This window comes from Ictidomys tridecemlineatus, chromosome 1 (genome assembly GCF_052094955.1).
Source record: "Ictidomys tridecemlineatus isolate mIctTri1 chromosome 1, mIctTri1.hap1, whole genome shotgun sequence".
Lineage (NCBI taxonomy): Eukaryota > Metazoa > Chordata > Mammalia > Rodentia > Sciuridae > Ictidomys > Ictidomys tridecemlineatus.
Window position 1 is genome coordinate 452,461 of NC_135477.1, and position 14,935 is coordinate 467,395.

At 55.7% G+C, this 14,935-nt stretch overlaps 1 long non-coding RNA gene across 1 annotated transcript; it reads left to right on the forward strand.

Moving 5' to 3' along the window:
- The first annotated feature begins 8,451 nt into the window (after nucleotides 1-8,451).
- Nucleotides 8,452-9,808, forward strand: LOC120885801 (uncharacterized). The gene is made up of 2 exons (XR_005728526.2): nucleotides 8,452-8,980; nucleotides 9,447-9,808. It is a non-coding gene; the product is annotated as an uncharacterized LOC120885801 (long non-coding RNA).
- Nucleotides 9,809-14,935: the final 5,127 nt, after the last annotated feature.

Sequence of the window (14,935 nt, forward strand, 5' to 3'; positions counted from 1 at the left end):
AACTATGCTGCTGGCGCAGGTGGCCATGGCAGGGGCAGGGCCAGGTGGACCCAGGGGCTGTGTTTTCTGATGCTGTGAGGTTGTGCGAGGGTGCCCTGGGCTGTCTCCGTGGTCCACATCTGCCTGCTGGGCCCTGTGGAGCTGGGCCTGGGGTTGAACACAGGATGTAGCTCAGGAAATGGAAAACAACGCCCAGGGTGACAGTGCCACTCTGGGAGGGACCCACTTCCCACTGGATCAAGTGCCATGCCAAGGACATGTGTCTTGGAAGCCTGGAGGCGGGCAGTTGTGCTCCACTCACCTGGAACACCCTGTTCAACTGAAGCTCGCCCACCCCAATCCAGGCCCCCAGGAGGTTCCCTACAGGGTCCCGGCAGAACCTCTGTGCATGGCCCTGCAGCCAGGGTGGGACTGCATCCCACTGTCAGAGTTTAATGCTGGAGTCTGCTGGGGGTGGAGCCTGGAGGGTGCCCGCCCCCAACAGCAACCTGGGCGGGGCCACTCAGCCATCCCACAGTGGCATCTGCACAGTGTCTAATGAGGTGCTGAATCCTGGGCCACTGCCTGGAGAGCCCCTCCCAGACTCTGGTTGTGTGCTGGGCAGAGAGTCTTGCCCTGGACCAGCAACCTGAGAACCTGGCTCTGGGACCCCCTGTACTCACAGCTCCAGGCCTTTGTGTCTTGGGCAACCATGATGCCCCTTCCCACCCATATCCTGTTGCTCTCAGGAGGCCCAGCTCTGCTGCCCGTGTGCCCAGGGGGCTTCCCATGGGACCTCAGCCTGGGGCTTAAGCATCAGGAAAGTAGGCCACTCACACCATGAGCCGCCCCGGAGCTCCTGCCCAGCTGAGGGACACCTGGTCTCTGGGGCTGGGGGAGGTATGCCTGGCACAGGCTCACCAAGTAAAGGCTTCTGGACCCTGTCTGGGGAGGGCGGCCCCAGCACAACCCCTCTTGTTCCTGCTGGTCCCCTTCCGCCCATGCACTGTGCCCCCCACCCTGGGAGGTAGGGTCTGCCCCCACCTGGGACCCAAGTCTTCTGACACCAAGACGGCCTGATCCAGGGCTCTTGGGTCAAGTGCTTCAGGGTCCCCAGGAATGTTTGCTGTTGGGGTTAAAGGTTAAAGATTCTCCAGGGACAGCAGGATGGGAGGCAGCATGCAGGGGGTCGCTGGCACCTGGACTCCAACCAGCACTGAAGTGCATGCTTCACTGCAGTGCATTGTGCTTGCTCACAGAAGCACTGGTTTTGGCCACAGTGCAGAGATGTGGCGACACTAGGGAGCAAGCAGCAGAGCATCATCCACCCAGACCATGCAGGTCACTTCACACACGTGGAAAAGGTGGAAACGGGAATGTGCTGGATGCTCCTGCCCCAGGGCCAGGCCAGCAGGATTAGCTAGAAAGGAGGAGGGTGCCCCAGCCTCTCAGGCAGACTTTCCAGTGTGCTAGGTATTCCACAGCTGAGCAAAAGTGACGCAAACCTGTAATCACAGCAACTCAGGAAGTTGAAGCAGGAGAGTCACACACTTGAGGCCAGCCTGGGCAACTTAGCGAGACCCCTTCTCAAAAATAAATAAATAAATAAATAAATAAAATAAGGGCTGGCTGGGTATATAGCTCAGGGGTAGTGCACTCCTGGGTTCAGCCCCCAGTACTGCAAAAGAATGATAAGTTTCAAGGGGAACTTCAGGGTACTCGAGGTGTGAACCGAGCTGCTACCATGCTGTCTGCAGAGGCCTGGGTGAGGGCTCCTCACCACTTCCTCATTTGCAAAATTGGGAAGTGTTGGAGCTCACCAGTGGCTCTGCTCCACCCCCTAGAGGTGGCCAGCTCACTGCCCCTGGCCCTCAGCCCTTGGCCAGGGTGGTCCTAGGGCCAATCCAGTTTTCTTGTTCCTTCCGTGGCAACACTGGTCAGCAACTCGGCAGCCCTGGACTTTAACGAGAGGGCCTGAATTTCTTCATTTCCCTTCCTTTTATGTCTTCCTCTTCTGATCCAAACAGGACTTGAGAGGGCTCTTGCATGAGCCATATCAGCCAGAAATTAGCCAGGACTGCTGGGGAGGGCGCCTGGGTCACGGAACTCCTCTCTGTAGGTAGGGAGAACACAATATTGGCATCCAATTGGCCCCTTGACAGCCTGGGGCCTGCTCCCAGTACACCCCACTGAGGCCGGTGCCTGGATGGCCAGGGCCCACGCCGGCTCCCGTGCTTCTGAAGACGGGAAGACATTTCAGAGCCCAACCGAAACGCCACATCTGACAGCTCTAGCCAGCAACCTTGGATGCTGCACCGCTGCCTGGCTCACGCCCTCATGGAGAGAGTGAGGAGGATAACAGGGTGTTCTGCCAGGACGTAGGAACCCCAGAATGACTGCTAAGTAAAGAGATGCTGAAGGGGCTGGCAGCTCTGGCCAGGAAGCAGTGGCTGCAAAGGCCCTGGGGACAGGCTGGGGCTGAGGTGCTGGAGTGGGGAATGCAGGCAGGTGGCTGGATTGAAGAGACTGGGCACACACATTCTAGGCGCCACTGCTGGAGTCCATTCTTGCACTTTAGAGAACCAGGCGGGGTGGACCCAGGGTCAGGGCTGTCATGGGGTGTGGTCAGGAGGTGCTGGGGTCCATGCCATGAACGTCCTCAGCTGTGCCCACTGCACATAGCCTTCTGCATGGTTAAGATTCTCTAATCATTTGAGAATGAATGTCAGGGGGAAATTTGCTGACTCCCTAGGCTGCATGGAGGGGGTAGAGGTGATGTCTCTGGTGGCCAGAGACTTATGCTGAGCAGGTGCTGTCATGAAACACTGCAGTGTCCACTCAGGTCCAGCCTGGGGCAGTGACTCAGCATACCAGTAACTGCCCAAAGGTGACCAGAGAAGGAGGACAGGGACATCACAGAAGTCCAGTGTGTGGTGGAAAGGGGTCTTCAGAGTGAAAGTGACTGCAAGTGTGCCTCAGGAGGCCCTGGGGGACCCCACTCTCAGGCACCCTGGGCGAGGACCCCTGCTCAGATGCGTCTGGAAGACTGCATGCTCGGCCCATGGAGCTGCTCCCGGCTGGTCCTGTCTCAGCTGCCTCCAGGCCTGCCTGAGGTGGCATCTCTGGGTTAAAGTCACAGCAGCTGCCTGCAGACCACAGCCCAAGTCAGGGGGACCTGCGAGGTGCCCCATGAAGCGGGAGGTGGGTGACCTTGAGAAAACCCAAGGTCGAGTCCTGAACCTACACAAGGCCAACAGCTAACATTGACCTTGTGGCCAAACCCCTGCTTGGTTCTCGACTGCGGGTCTCCATGGTAACAAGGTACTGTCTTATAATTAGGAAGCCAGGAAAGCAGTGGTTCCTAAGCATGTCTGCGAGTGTCCTGCTGTTGCTGTTTCGCGTATCTGAAGTCCATTTCCATAACTTGGAAAGGGACATACATACATGCTTGAAAAGAAAACATAAAAACTCCCTCAAGAGCCGTCCCTGGGGCCAGGTCGCATGAACAATGACCTCTCAGTCTCAGCCCCTGGTGTAACCATGACCTCCCCACAAAGACAGAGCCCAGTGGCGGGGAGATCCCCCACCCTCTGGTCTTTTCCCCCACCCTGTTCCCTGCTCCCACTCCATCCCTCCCGCTGAGGAGTCGGGAGAGTGAGGCCGGCGGTGGGGTGCGCTGAGGTCCCTTGCTGGCACACTGAGCAGGTTTTCACCCTGTACCCCACATACAGCTCTGGGCTCCCAGGAGTCACCCGAGAAGGGACTGCAGGCCAGTCACCGCTGGTCCAGCTGTACCTGCCTCCTAGGCCCAGGGCCAACTTGGCCAGCTTGTCAGGAGGGCCTGACCCTCCCTGCTCTGCTGCAGACTTTCTGATTCCCCTTCACTCCTTGCCCCAGGTGCCCTGGGCAGCTGCCTTTGTGTCCCTCAGCTACCCCTCCACCGTCTCCTGGTTGACGTGTTTGGACACAGACTGCAGGGGAGAGGGGTGGGGCACACCCTTTACTACCTGCCCTGACCCAGCCTGAGGTCCACTGCCGAGTGCTCATGTCATGCCTCATGCCCACACCCAAGCCTGAGCCCCCCACAGGCACATGCTGTCCCCCGATGGCCCCCACGCAGGACACAGCACAGACCTCATGGCCCTGCACAGCCCTCTTCTCTGTGGCCCTTTGAGCTGCTGGAGCCAACTTGGAGAAGGTCAGGTGTCCCTTTCTTGAAGTTCTTGCTGCCCTGGCCCTTTTGGGCAGCACTCCTAAGTCCACTAGCAGCCAGGGCAAGGTCATCTCTGACCCCACCTCAGGACCAGGGTCTATTCAGCCTTTCCCACCCCTGCTGGGGCTCAGCGGTGGGGTCTCCAGAAGCTGCATGGCCTGGGGGGTCCTGGGGTGATAAGACCCTCAGCTCCTCAGGGGGCTCTCACAAGACCCCCAGCCTAGTCAGGCTGGGCAGCTTCTCCACTGGCCAGGAGGGTGGGGAGAGTCTCCTGGAGAACCCCAACGGGAGCAGCAGTGGGCCCTGCGGCTCCATCCTGCTTCCTGCCCCTCAGTAGAGGACACCTGGACCAGGTGTCAGAGGCAGGCCTCAGCTGGAACCCTGGGAAGGATGAACCTCTGTGGCCCACCCAGGATGCGGCCCCCGCTGCACCTTGTCCAGCTGGCCCAGGATCCAGGGAAACGCAGGAACAGAGGTTAGGAGGGTGTGTGGTGTTCACGGGGACGTAGTCATGTGTGTGCCTGTGCTCCCCAGACAGCCCAGGGCTCCCCTGGAACGGGCAGCCAGGTCAGCAGTCTGCACAGTGCAGCCATAGGCCTTCCAGGGCAGGTCTTGGAGGCCGTGCACCCTGCGGCCTTGGAAGGAGTGTTCCCATGGTCCGTGAGTGTCCGGATACAGTGGGGTGGGTGTGGGAGAGGAGAAGGAAATATCGGGAAGCTGAGATTATCTCTCCCGGGGAGTCTCAGGCCCAGCCTTGAAGCGCAGCCCTGGTGCCAGGGCAGGGGCCAGTGCCAACTGGGTCACCCCCTCCACAGGACCCTGGGCACCACTGCCCATCGAGACCTTCCCACGGGCAGCCCATTCCCTTCCCCACCTGGGTCCTCGCACCAAATCCAGGTCCTCTCTGCACAGCGGGTGCAGGGCCATCAGAGTTAGCAAGTAAAAATCCAAATGGCTGTGGCATTTGAATTTCAGACGCAGGATGATGATCTTTAGTGTCAGTTTGCCCCCTGGTATTTCACTGTGCCGAGAAGTGACCCACGTCAAGTTGAGGTGTGTGTCTGACTATGTCCTGGGCTCTGCTGGCAGAGGCCACACGAGGCCGGCAGTCTCTCTGGGCAAGCTTTATTTTTATTTCTACTTTGTTTTATTGAGATGGGGTCTGCAGGCTGTGGGGCGAACGGTCTCCAGTGTCTAGTCTCAGGGGCTTCCCAAATGCAGGCTGTGGTCTGCCCCTGTGAGACACAGTGCCCCAACAGCCACCTGGCACCCATGATGGCCACTCTGGACCCAGGCTGTTCCTCCCCGGAACCCCCCAGATTTCCAGGGACTCTTGGGGCCACCCAGCTTGAGGACAGTCTTCCTGGGGACCAGTGACTTCCTTCCTTTAGGCACACGTCTGGGAAGGTGTTGCCAGGCCCAGGGTGATGCAGGTTTAGTTCATAAGACTGAGGGGTTGTGCCACTTCCTCCCAGAGGTGGAGAAACTAGGGCCAGGGGCAGCAGCCTGCCCAGCCCAGGTGTGAGCTGCTTCTGTGTGGAGTGGCCACCCCATCCACCAGGGCTGCCCCTGGGGGTGGCAAAGGTGGAGGGTCTTAATTCAGGTAAACTGCCGTGACTCCCAGGGTGCTGGACCCCGGGAGGGGTGCGGGGCAGTCTGGGGCGCAAGGGCCTCACCCACACTCTGCAGTGAAACCCAGGGGTGTTGGTGCAGGGCCTGGGTCTCCCTCTCTGGGAGTACAGCAGGGGAAGTCCACCACAGGTCAACAGGGGTACCTTGGGAGGGCTGCAGCCTGGCCTGCTTGAAGACAGCTGCACCCTGCACCCACCCCCACCCGCTCCAGAGGAAGCACGAAGGAGGCACCAGGCTGGCCCCAAGGCCACCCTTATCGCTCAGCAGCTCTGCGCCCGGCACGTCCTTCCAGGGCCACAAGGGCACTCTCTGTCCTCTAGGCAGAGGGAGGCTGGCCCAGATTGTTTGGAGATGTGGGGGCTGCCTCTAGGGAACATGGAGCCCGGGACTTGGCAACATGGCCCTGTCCCTTGGGGACCTCTGAGCCCAGCCGATGCCTTGGGGACCAGCACTCGCCACCTGGCTGTGCTTGCCCAAACTCTGGGGTCTCCCTGGGGTGGGCCGTCAGTCTGGAGGCTCAGACTGGTAGGAAGGACACCTGTGGAGGCCTTACCACTTCCGGTGGGGTGGGGTCCACACCTGGACGGCCCACCTGCATTTAGGCCCTGTCACTCTGCTCCTGCCAGGCTTTGCCTGGGAGTTCACTGGACACCCGGGAGCTGGGCTGTACGGCCCTCGGGCCTCAGGGTCCTAACACCCCTGCTCACAGGTTTAGGTCTCATTCAGAGCACTGGGGAGCCACAGAGGAGCGCAGAGAGGGGTGGCTGTGGCCAGCTCTCAGGGAGGCCCAGGCCAACCTGCTGGTGGCCCTGCTGACCTCAGCTCTCGGGATCTGGGAGCCCCTAAGCCCTCTTCTTCACCTCACTGAATCCACACGGCAGTGCTCAAGAGGGGCTGAGACCCCAGGGTCACAGGACTCTGCAGGGATCGTGGCCACTTAGCCTCCTGGTCCCTCAGTTACCACCTTCCACTGACCAGTCACCACAGGGCAGCCAGAGGGAGCTGGTTCCTGAAGCGACTCCCCAAGGCGCCCCCTGCCCCACAACCTGCAGTGGCTCCCTGTGGCCTTGGGAGAAACAGACCGTGGGTCTCTTCCTCAGGCTCCAACTGGGGCCAGGCCAGGCTGGCAGGAGCACCAGCCCCGCTTCCCCTCCAGAGGGACAGCACCCTCGCACTCGACCCGGGGACTTTCTCTTTAGACCTCTCTGCTCTTAACACTTTGGAAATAGCAGGTGTCAGTTTCAAAGTGAAGAATTGGATGAGAGGTGTTCTAGAACAGTCCAGGCCCTGTTCAGCTGTTGCCCTCTCTGTCTCTGTCTGTCTCTCTGACTACTCTCTGTGTCTGTCTCTGAGTCTCTATGTCTCTCTCTGTGTCTCTCTCTGTCTTTGTCTCTGTCTCTCTGTGTCTCTGTCTCTGTCTCTACTTCTCTGCCTCTGGCTTTCCTCTTCTCACCTGCCCTGGCTGAAGAGCCCCAGGTCGGGGAGGACGGGGAAGCCTGGAGGTGGTTTTCCCGGGGGAGGTCCAGTGCAGGATGGACCCTCAGGAGGACGGGCCTCCTTTGAGGCATTGGGGGCTCTCTCGGTAGGTGCAGGGTGTGGGGAAAGTGGGGCCCCTGCCCCTGATCCTGAGCCTCGGAAGGGGCTGTGAGCTTGTGGAGCTCCGCCCACCAGGGCCGGGCTTCCCCTCCTGTACGGCACCCATGCACCCCAGGGCCTACTGGCCGAAAGTCCAGCCTGCATGTGCACCAGGTGGGGAAGTGGTATCTGCTGAGGGGTCAGCAGTCATGCCTGGTCCAGGGGCTCCTCCCACCCCGCCTCAGGACCAGCCCAGGCTCTCACTGCCCTCCCTGCCTGTCCTGTGGGCCTCCCGCCTGGCTCTAACCTGGTGTGCACCCCACATGCACACCAGGTCCCTCCTGTGGGCAGTGCACCCTCCCTGCCCATGAATTCCTGCCAGAGGTGAGGGTGAGCGACCAGGCTGACCCAGACACACAGACTCAGTTGGGCTTGAGGTGAGAGCATGGACGCCTGTGGACTGACCAAGCACCTAATTCCTCACCTGCAGGAGCTGAGCTCCTCGGCCTGGGCAGGGGTGCTGTGTGTCTACGTGTACCTCTTTGTCTGTGTCACACACACTCTACAGGTCAGGCGGAGAGGGTCTGGGATCAGAGGCCCGCACAGGCAGGCCCAGGAACCCACTGAGGAGCCTGGGCCTTGTTCCCCAGCTGCCTCTCCCTGCCCAGGTCCAGGGAAGATGACACTGGACGGCTCACACGCCCCCAAGGGCAGGGACTTTCTGGGGTTCTCCTTGTGCAGAGGGGAGCTTGCCCTGCCTGAGGGCCCTTTGTCTGGGGAGCAGCCCTGTCTGTGAGGGTCCTGCTGGGAGGCCTGGGGTCTTTTGTCCACTGTCTCTCTGTGCCTTCCCCGTTCTGGCCCTGTGTTCTTGCCCCCAACGCTGCAGAGCCCTGTCTTGCCACCCCCAGGAGCTCTGGGAGGAGAGCCTGTGGCCTCAGGAGGGCTCTTTGTGCCTCACACTTGGGCAGAGGTCTGTGCCTCACTTGACCCTGGGAACAGAGGCCACCAGAGGCCCAGATGGGGTGGCCTTCCCAGGGGCAGAGGTCTGGGGCTCAGTGCCCGGAAGAGTGAAGGCAGCCATGGCATGCTGGTTGGGTCTGAGGTCCTCACAGCCCAGTGTCCAGCAGAGCCGGCTGAGGTGCTGCTGTCCCTGAGCTGGGCAGCCCTCGAGGGGGAGATACCCCCCTTCCTGGATGAGCGATTCTCCCCCGTGTGCATGTTCTGGGCCCCTGACGCAAGCAGAAGCAACATCGTGAGATAAGTGTTGAGGGGCAGCCTGCCAGGGCTGGCCCCATCCCAGATCCTGAGCCAGCAGCCCCAGCTCCGGGCCCAGCAGCCCACCCGCCCACCCGCCTGCTCAGAGCAGGTCTTTGTGCCCCAGCCTTGCAGGTGCGGGGGTGGGACGGGGTCCTTGGCACAGAGCAGCTCTCTGACCACATGGGACAGCTGCTGGCCAAGGTCTCTGCTGCGCATAAATGGGGCTCTGGGACTGTGCAGCAGCAGGGCGCCACCGCACAGCAGAGGAGTCCTCCGCCCTTCTCCCTGGCCACCAAGGATCCAGCAACCGGGAGTCTGGACCAGGTAAGGCTCGGGCTGCCTCTGAGGACACAGTCGGCCGACGGGGCACTCCTCACAGCACAGGGTGGCAGGCCTTGGTCAGCAGCTCCTCGCTGCTGGCTTCGCAGGACCCCTCCTGGTGGATGGCCCTCCCGGGTGAAGAGCCACCTTGGCTGAAGCCGGAAGCTCTCGCCGTTCCTTTTTCCTATGCATATACTTCTTTGAGGATCTGGCCTAAAGAGGTATAGGGCATGGGAAAATGGGGCGGTGAGTCCTCACCAGCTGGCACCGGACACCTGCATCCTGCCAGCCCCGACCTCCTTTCTACTGGATCCAGCCGGCTTTGCTGCCCTCCTCCTGGGGAGAGGCGGGCAGGCCTGCCAGGGCAAGGGCAGCAAGGGTGGGCTTTCCTGTGTGCCCTGCACCCTGCTGGCCTGGGTTCCGGGCTGCCTGGGCACCCAGGACTCATTCTCTGGTAACTTCTCTACAGGTGGAAAAGCACAAGGAGTGACCTTTCTTTGCACACAGGTGGATGACTGTGGGTCTGACACTGGAGGAGACCAAGTGCCAGCCAGGGGTGTGTCCTGGTGCTGGGTGCAGATTTTGCTGCTTTCCGACACCCTTATGATATTTGGAAAGAATGGGCATGCCTTGACTTTTCTCATCAGACGTCAGTAAGACGGGGGCTGGGGGTGTGGCTTGGCAGGGGAGCTCTGCTCCGCATGAGTGAGGCCCTGGGTTCCATCCCCAGCATCCAAACACAAAGCAAGCGAGCGGAAACGTCAGTAAAGCGGATTTCACTGGAACTCATCAGTGTGGCCAACTGACAAAAAATAAAGGTCCAGAGCGAGAGTTGTGTTGTGCTGTTTTCCTCCATCCTCGCCAGTTCTCGCCCAGGCTCTGTCCCCAGGGACCCTGACTAAGAACAAAATGGTTCTCAGGGGACTGGCAGGGCTTTGAGGCCAGATGTGGGCCTGGCGCCCCGTCTCTGAAGCCCAGAGCCTGGGGATGCTGTGGTGGCTGGGAGAGCCCAGGGCAGAGTCTCCTGAGCCCGTGGCCTTAACTCCCCTGGATCCAGGGTGAACAGTGACGTCCACTGCTGCTCTGAAGGGATCTCTCCCTCCAGCTTGGCCCAGTCTGGGCTCCTGTCTTGGACGGCTGCTGGGTCTTCATAAGCCCAACAAAAGGCAATTAGCCTGGGGGTGGAGCCCTCTATCAGCGGTAGCCTGCCCTGGGCTGGGCCGCACCTGGTCCTTAATCTCACCTGACGTCATAGCTGGTCCCTCCCTCCTCCCTCCTCGGGTGCAGGTGGTGTGGGGAGGGAAAGATCAGCCCATAGGCAGACGGGGTTTCTGGGTAGAAGGTGCTGGGCCAGGCTGGCGGCCCCCAAGAGGCCCTCCCTGCACAAGTGGTCACCAGTCATCCAGAAGGGGCTCTGCTGATGAGCCTCAGTCCCCCTCAGCCCTACGGTTGTCTCCACAGGACCCTTGCAAGGGAATTGTCCCCAGGGGCCCAGTGGATGCTTGAGGAGTGGGGAAGCAGCACCCCCATGGTGGGGAACAGGGTAGGGGAGCCTGGAGCTGCGGCTTCCTGTGGAGGGGGCAGGGACTGCAGCTGGGGGAGGGCCCCAGGAGCCTGGCTTCCCCAGCCCAGTTCCACTCTGTGTCAAGGCTGGAGATGCCCCTCGCCATCAGGGTACCTCGCCTCCCTGCCAGAGCTCAGGCTTAGGCACCCCAGGGCTCAGGATGGCCTTGGCCACGGAAGAAGGTGGTCCAAGCAGTCCTTCCCAGCACCTTCCTAGGATACTTTGAGGAGAAAATTTGGAAGGGACAATACCACCCAGAATCTCACCACCCCAATCCAGCAGTGAACACCCTGCAGGTCTGCTTTATCCCACTCCGTTTTGAATGCTCTGAAGTCAGCTGGGACCACGCAGGCTCTGAGACAGCTGTGTTCCCGACCTGGGGGTGGGTGGGCGCCCACCCAGTCCTGGAGAGAGCCACTCTGTCCTCCGGCCTCACTGGCCCCTGCCGCCCTTCCTGCTCTGCCCTGCTCTGCCGCCCTCAGCCCTTCAGGCATTGACTGCCATCTGCAGGCCCTGCACCCAGGTCCCTTGTTTCTGTTCCCCAGACACTGGCCTGTGGGGTGGCAGGCGAGGTCCCGATGCCAGGACAAGGGGATGAGGACATGAGTTGGCTGGGCGGAGCCAGGAAGGAGAGTGTCGCTAGGGGGCAGAATTGCCACGTGTGCAGTGGAGGGGAGAAATAAAGAATGTCCATACACTTCTGCCCCTTTCAATGGTTTATTCACTCAAATCACTCCACACAATTTCACTCCATAGGTTCTTAATCAAGAAAACGACAATCCTTAATGCTAGGCACTGCAATAGACATGATCAGTTCACAGCAAACAATTCTAGATTAATTCTCAGCACTGCAAAACACACTTAATCATGACAGGCTAACAACAGACATTTCCTCTGCATGCTAAATTCAATAGTCTTAAGCCTTAGGCTTTAAGTCCAGCAGATGCACACTCACTTAGACTGTGGTGGCCAGGTCTGGAACCAAGGCAGGCCTTTCCTGGTGTGGAGTGGATGACCGGTTGAGGAGAAGGTCATAGGGAGAAGTTGCGGCTCTCACCAAGGTCCAGAGGAGGAGGTAGAGTTTGAGAGTGGTGAGGATCACGCAGAGGCTCAGGAACGATGACAAGTGATGGGATGTCAGGCCCTCATGGGGCTCTCCAGCTCGAGTGCACCCTTGTTTAGGCTGGCTGAATCCCTGTTCATTTGCTCTATTATTTATACTAAATTTGGGGGCTTTTGACTCTGCTGCAATCTTTATCAGCTACCACCAGATTTCTCAGTGACATCATTTACCCTGGGGTCAGAGACATCTAGTCCGGTGGTCTCCACCCTGATCTTCTCCTCCCTTTGCCCTTTCCCTCTTAGCAGGCGAGGCCAGCCTGCCAGGGGCTTCACTCTGCTTATCAGGGCGAGGGGAAGTAACTTGTCTGAGGTCGTGCTGGAGGGCTGTGTGGGTGTGCCTGGTGAGACTGCAGTTTTCCAGCTGGAATTTTTAAAATGGAGTTGCTTAGGCTCAGGCCTAAGGCCATCCTCACAGTTCAACCCCTTGATTCACAGTGTCCGTGCTTGGGGATGCCCGAGCTGGGCACTGCACATCAATACAGAGGCATCACCCATTCTGCCGGCCAAAGACAGGACTCCACATATGTTCAAAAGTCACTTCTCATGGTGGTTTGCTGTATTGTTCCATAACCACCAATTACACCTGGTTGAGACCAAAGTGGTCGCCATGTACCCAGAGATTTAATTATAATTAAAATCAGATGGTATGATAGGATTGAGACATTTATAAGTTTGTCTTGTATGTAAGTCCCAATGGACTGATTCTGTTTCATTGTCCCGGTTGATTCTAATAGTCACTATAAGATTGTCAAATGCTCTAAATCTAAATATTGACTAAAATTCAAGAAGGAAGGTGGTTCCTCTGGTCGTACATACATAGGCATTGCGATCCCAACTTCCATCTCTCTGTATTCATAATAATACAAACTTCCATCTTGGAAAACAGAGCCTGGCTTTTCCTGAATCCACCCTGGTTCTATCCATTCCTTTAGATCAAAATCCTTATGGAGCTCTCTGAGACCTGGGTCAATGTACTGCCCTAAGTTTGCACATGAACATATTGTACAGAAGGGAAGAATCCTTAAAGGATTGGATTCTAATGTTATTTTTTCTGGTTTGTTCTCATATTATGTCCTTTTAAAACTTGTCTGTAAGATGTGGAGATCGACCTGGTGTGGTGATATGGGCTTTGATCCTGCTATTAAGATCAGTATTGCAGCCTGTATAGGTATTATGCCCTGTATTATTTCTTCTGGATAATATGCTTTGTTCATAAAAAGTACATATCTGAAAGAGTTGCAATTTGGGATCTTGTATCTAATGAGAAGGGACGAGTCTTGTTATTAGTTGGATCAGGGAGCAGCAGGACAGCTCAATTGTGGGTAAGATTATAAAAGGAACAGAGCTCAAGCTTCAGCTTTTGTGGAGCAATGTCAGCACTGGCAAATCTATTATGTTCTAGGATCACTATATGATCTGTATTTACTATATTCTGGCAAGATTCTATATTAAAGTGGGAGTCGTGAAAATTAAAAATGAATAGATGGGTTATTTGACTTTTAAAAGCATCCCAAATAGGTGGTAGTTTATATGGATATATCCACCCCTCAGTATAAGCTTTGTGTGAAATCCAAGCATTGCTCTGAAGCACACACCACAAAACTACAGTGTTGTATATGAGATACAATGACATGACCTTTCTTTTCATTTTTCATTAAAACATCTGTCAAATCCTGATAAATGGTCCCGCTTTTCTTAAATCCTAAATATCTTAATTTTCTAGTGACTCTGTTATGAATTATCTGCCACAGCAACTCAATTGAGGTGTGTCTATATAGTACTTCCAATCTGTAGCACACAGCAAAGTCTTAAACCAAAATTTAAGATTCTTACAACAATTTTGCAAGAATCATAAGGTTTGTCACAATCGATTTAAGTCAAAATGTTAACATCAAGCAGAAGGTGGAAACGATTTTCAATCCATGTCATAAACTGATATTCTGAGCTCCACAGTCTGTTTCTCAGGAAGTCCAGGTAGGTGTTAACACAGATAAGTGAGATACTGGTGGTATCCAAGTGAGCTGTAAAGTGCAGATAATAATCATATATGTTACGTCCACTTCTCCATAATCAGAGGTGATTGTAGAGTGGTCACACAGCCATCTAATATTACCTACATGTGTTTTAAGTTCTTCTTGTCTGGTTTCAATTTATTTATTCCATTTAGCATGCATCTTGAAATTTTTAAGACTATCATGAATATGAGTATCAGCAGTGTATAATGGACAATTTCTTTTCTGTCCTGGAACCAATTTGGGATGTGCCAGCATTCGGTGTCAAACTGGAGGAGCCTATAGAATGAATCTTCCCAAGAACATCGTCTATTGACTACATTATGCTAAAGAATCTGTTTCCATCACATGTATTGTCTGTGAGACAATGTGATTTGTGTTGTTAAGGTGTGCTATATCCAGTGTTACTTGGGCATCCTGTTTTTGTAGCTGTTCCATATTATGTTCAATCTGGTTTGGAAGTTGCTTCATATGTTCCAATTGTATGTCTGCTTTATCCTCATCTTCATCAAACACCACATTAGTCTGTAATGTGTGTTTCATCTGTATCTGTTGGTTTGAGAATGCTGTTGTAGTTTTACCTGATTTAGTGTGTAATGTCAACTTCCATGTGTTGGATACCATATGGCATCCTGCTTCCTGGGTTGTTTTACATTCATCAAAACATATATTGGTGTCAGGATGTTCAGAGTGATAATAGTAGTAATCCTCACTATGGGGGGTGCTGTCAGATGGTCTTGTGTAGTTGGCACTGTTGGTGTGGTAGGGCATATGTGTTTACATGGATAAGTTGCACTAAAGGTGTTAGGTGAACAGACTGCAAAACGATTCTTTTCTTATGGTATCACTTCTTCCTGTGGGTCATTATAGTGACCTTAGATGTATGTAACTCTCGATGGTTTATATGTCCTAAGTATAGGTAAGTCAGTGTGCCAGTTGGTATCACTGACTCTTCTGGTAAGATTGTTTCATTTAGGAGAATGCCTGATCTTACTGCTTTTATGAAAGTGTTTCCTATTTTCTTGTATAGTGTGCGTCCATGGTATGCTGTGTATGTGTCTGTGAACAGAATTTTTAGTAAAGATAATTGAAAAAGTATTTCAGTGCAGTATGTGTCTCTACTGGGATCTAGTATAATTTTTATGTGAGTTTGTTTGTTCACTTTGTCCTGTATTCAGCAAATGTTGTAAGTCTGCTCTGGCCTGTTTTTGTCACAGTTCCAAGTATGTACATTCATATTTGGATGCTATTATATTCATT